We start from the raw sequence: 4,763 nt of genomic DNA on the forward strand, positions 1-4,763 counted from the left end.
TCACCTTACAGTTAAAATGGTAACAACCCTGACAGGCAAAGCAACGTGCTAAAGGCAGAGCGTGGAAGTGGCAGCGCCAGATGTAACGCAGAGTGCAACCCCCGTTCAAGGCCACTGACACTGAGGACGGGGCCAAGGTTTCCAACGAGGAGAATAAGACAGTGTAAATACTTTGTTCCCCCCAAAACCCCAAATGTTTATTAAAGGCACAAAAACTCACCTTAACTAGATCTCTTCTGAGGGGGCTCTCTTCTGCTTCTTCATTTTTCTGTCTGTCTCCATTTCCCTCTCTCAGACACAAACACATACAGTTTTGTGAAAGGGGACTTCCTGCCATACAAAGACAGACTTCACATCTTCAGAAAGATACCTGACAAAGCACGTTTCTCAATTCAAGTCTTTGTGTGAGTTCTGGGCAACTGGCTTATTTTCTAGAACAATCGGTAGTTACAAAATCAGGAGATCATCTTCCCCAAAGGAAGAGTTCTGGTCCGTGTGGATGAAGTTGGGGATGACACATTTCATGAGTCTGTTCGGCTCCTCCTCTGGCCACCTGCTGCATCTGATGGCTTCCTGGAGCCGAATATCACTCTAAAGGGCTATGGTAGGGATACCAGCTTTGGCCTTGTCCAAGTGGTCCACTTCATTGATGTAGCAGTGAAAGAGGGGCCTAGATTCGTCATTGCGCTGCCAGAGAACACCTTGGGCAGCAGCAGTCTTCCAAAGTCTGACACAAAGCTGTTCAGTCTGAATCTCTTCTCGGGAGACTCTGCATTGCTATAAAGAAAACCAAAATAAAATATCGTTCACACTGTAGATCGGTGACCTGAAGAGTCATAGTTTTTGCCATCTACTGAGAGCAAATCCCTGCACAGAGCATGCTGACAAGCACTGGAAGTGAAAGACATCTCTTCTGAACACATACAATTAAACCCAAGGCAAAAGTCTCAAGTGAGGGCCCTTGGACCATCCTGAAAAGACATCGTTCCCGGAGAATCCTCAATATTGGTGCCTCGCACACCAGTGTTTCTCAGTGGGACACTCAGATCTCTTCATCAGAATTATTTAAATTGCTTCTTAAAATGCAGTATTCTGGGGTGCACACCCTCAGAGTCTCCAGAGGTAGCGACCGGTAGTCTGTATTTCCATAGCCACCAGGATCACTAAACATGCTCAGGTTTAGCACCGCGGTCTACATCGGGTCACCTGAGCATCGACAATGCTGTCTCACGGGATGGGGGGGTGCCATGTTTGTCAGGGTGCTGTCCTACCCACGTGTCTACCCTGATTCTCAGAACTGACAGGGCTGCCCCATTGGGCACGAAATACCACCATTTCACAATGCATACGCAGGGTGCCCGACTGACAGATACAATCAGTCATAGGAGAGGGGACAAAACTCAGCTTCCTGATCCCTTGTTTCACTTACTGTGGGACGAGTGATCAATTCAAGGGTAATAAATCGGTGAATGAGTGAATAACATGACTCTCGTTAGTCCCACGAGTGCCTGGAAGAGCAAGCCTGGCCACTCTGAGAACCATAAAAGCCCATCTACTTAATTGTCATCCTCCACAGATCTATGTAAAGGTTACTTCCACCAAGGCAGTGACTCCAGAAGGGCAAGAATCATGTATGAACACACTCTCAAATCCAGAACAGAACCTGACAACAATTAGGCTCTGGAGTCTGTGTTTAGTGAGTGTGGAAGCTCAGTGATTCCAGCTCTTACACCTTGCCTTCCCATCCCACCCTTCACGATATGGCCCTTATGACCAGTTCTCCCGGGGCTGGGGCCATGGAACCCATTTATAGGACTGGAAGAATCTGATCATATAAACCATCCCCCAGATTATCATCAAGAGTCACCTGCATTTCAGGGATCAGTAATCCCAGAAGATTTGCAGTTCAGGCAGCTGAGGGATTTTTATATCAGCTCTGTCTTCTACTGTGACTGCCTGGGTGACATCAGACAAGGAATTTTGAAAAGCCAGAACTTTTCCTTTCAGGAATAATCTAATTAACAAATCTCTTTGACCACTCAACAAATGTGATGTGAAGATCAATGATTTACACAGGAGTACAACATTCACTAGGTCGTGGATTTAGAATCAGAGAAAAATCATTTGAGAAAGATTGACAGAATGTAGCTTTAATGTGAATTTAAGTATTCTTACCTTTCAGTAAATCATCTTCCCCTACTTATCACTTCACCCATGTTTAAAAGATGTTTGAGAACAGGGATGAGTGTGCCAGCAATCTGTGACCCAATAACCTAAAATGTCACCTAGGAAAAAGAGGGGAGTAACACATTTTTAAAAAGCGTGGTGAGGATTGCGGGGCCACAGCCAACTCCAGACTAAGAAGCTCTGAGTAATAGCTTTCCTGCCTGCCTGGGGCATCAGCTGATGTGAAAATCCACCCAGAAAACTCACTGTCCAGCAGCTCTTCCGTAACACAGGCTACACATTCTCAGAATTAAGAATTGCGTCCAGTAACCTCTTCGCTGAAGAATAAAGACAAAGGAGAACAAGAGAGTTCTGCCCCTCCCCAGGGGAAAGCCCAGACCTTGGGCTGCATGCACTGCGCCCACCTCCCAGGAGAAGAATAAACTGGAGAAGGGAGTTCTGTGAAACTGGGGCAGCAAAGGTTGAGATGGGAACAAATTGACCAGCTGGCCAGGGACAGCCCCCTCCGTCGCTGCCTTGGCGGCTGCCTCAACCCTGTCAGCCCATCCTGCCCACCTCCGGTGGCTAACCTGTCAGGGAAAATGCTTTGCGACCTGGGGCAACAGAGGCTGCCTTCAGGCCAAGCTGCGGAAGAGATGGGAGCTAAACCACCAGCTCCCAAGCGGCAGGCTCCATACCCCCGCCAACACACCGATGCCCCCGCACCCTACTGCAACCCCGGGGAAATATGACCCGGAGAAGTGTGACCTGGGAATGAGGGGCAGCAGAGGCCGCCCCCATGTCAGGCCTCCAGAGAGATGGGAGCTTATCCTCCAGCTCACCAGGGGCAGCCCCCTGTCCTCTCCACCCCCTGATCTCACAGCGCCCACCTCCCAGGAGCAACCAGACCGGGTGTGTGGTGTCAGGCGAATCTTGGGGGGGAGAGGCCGTCCCCAGGCCAGGTCAGGGGAGAGGAGAAGAAGTGGCCCCATTAGGCGGGGCAGCCGGCCGTCGCAGCTGCCTCTGCCCCTCGACCGCATCGAGCCCATCTCCCAGGAGCAAGCTGACCTGGAGACGGGCATCCGGCTTCTTGGGCAGCAAAGGACGCCCCCAGGATTTGCCGCAGGGAAGAGGAGAGCAAATTGACAGGCTCCGCGCTGCATGTCTTCTACCCCCGCGGTCGCCACCCCCGCACCTTAAAGTCACCGCCCAGGGCGCCCCTCCCCCAGCAGGCTGAGTGGGACAGGTGTGTCTGGTGATCTGAGGCAGGAGATGCCACGCCCACACCAGGCCATCAGGGAGACGGGAGCCAATCCACCAGCCCCACAAGGCAGCCCCTACCCCCGCAGCAGCCACCACTCTTGCCCCTGACTTAAAAGTGGCCTCCTATATGGAGCAGGCTGACCTGGAGATGGACTTCCGGCGATCTTGGGACAACAGGGACCGACCCCAGGGCAAACCATGGGGGGAAGTGGGAGCAAATGGACAAGCTCCATGGGAAAACCTGCCGCTGCTGCCACCACCCCCAACATAGCAAGTCCAACTCCCGGGGTCAGGCCGACTAGGATACACGGGTCTCATAACCCAGGGCAACAGCGAACGCCCCCAGGACAAGACGCGGGGAAGATGGGAGAAAATGGGCCGCTCCCCCGCTGCAGGCCGCCGACCACCGCCACCCCTGCACCCTGACTACCCTGCCTCCCGCCCCCAGCAGGCAAATTGGGACAGGGGTGTCCCGGGACCTGGCGCACCAGAGGCCACCTTCAGGCCACGCAGTGCAGACAGGGAGCTAATCCACAAGTTCCTCCGGGGCAGCCTCCCTATGCCCTCAGCCACCACCTTACCGGCCCTCTGACCGCACCGCACCAGTCTCCCAGGAGCAAGCTCACCTGGAGTCGGATCTCAGGCAAATCTCCGGCGGCAGAGGTCGCCCCCAGGCCAGGCCGCGGGGGAGAGAAGAAATCGAGCAGCTCCCTGGAACACATCCCCTCCCCCTGCCGCCGCCGCCCCGCCTCCCAGGAGCAAGCTCACCTGGAGACCCGCGTCCCGCCTCTAGGGCAGAAGAAGCCGCCCCTGGCTCCGCCGCCGGGAAGAGCGGAGCGAATTGACCGGCTTCCCCGCGGCAGCCCCCCTCCCCCCGTGGGCCCCGCAGCTTAACGACACCGCCTCCGCTCCCCACTCAGCAAGCTGAGGGGGCAGGCGTGTCCGGCCACCTGGGGAAGCAGAGGCCGCTCCCAGGCCCGGCAGCCGGGAAAAGGCAGCTATTCCACCAGTTCGCCAGGGGCAGCCCCGCTCCGCCCCTCTGCCGCTCCCGCCGCCCCCTGACCTAACCGCCCCACCTCCCAGGAGCAAGCTTACCTGGAGTCCAAAATCTGGCGAATCTCTGGCGGCCAAGCCCCACCCCAGGCCAAGCTGCAGGGAAGAGAAGAAATCAACCCGCTTGCCCTGGCAGCCTCCCAACCGCCACCGCCGCCACCGCCGCCCCAAAGCATTGTACTAGCCTCCCGGGGTCAGGCTGACTTCAAGGATGTGCACTTGCCTTCTAATCCTGGCCACGTTCCTGAGCACCTCCCTGCATCCCTACACTCCCTGCACAT

General features: G+C 55.0%; 1 long non-coding RNA gene across 1 annotated transcript; it reads right to left on the reverse strand.

Annotated features, from left to right (window-relative positions):
• Nucleotides 1-595: 595 nt before the first annotated feature.
• Nucleotides 596-4,202, reverse strand: LOC140688325 (uncharacterized). The gene is made up of 3 exons (XR_012062965.1): nucleotides 4,056-4,202; nucleotides 2,176-2,285; nucleotides 596-777 (listed from the first exon to the last, which is right to left on the reverse strand). It is a non-coding gene; the product is annotated as an uncharacterized lncRNA (long non-coding RNA).
• Between the last annotated feature and the right edge of the window lie 561 nt (nucleotides 4,203-4,763).

The sequence above is a fragment of the Vicugna pacos genome, chromosome 22 (assembly GCF_048564905.1).
Source record: "Vicugna pacos chromosome 22, VicPac4, whole genome shotgun sequence".
Lineage (NCBI taxonomy): Eukaryota > Metazoa > Chordata > Mammalia > Artiodactyla > Camelidae > Vicugna > Vicugna pacos.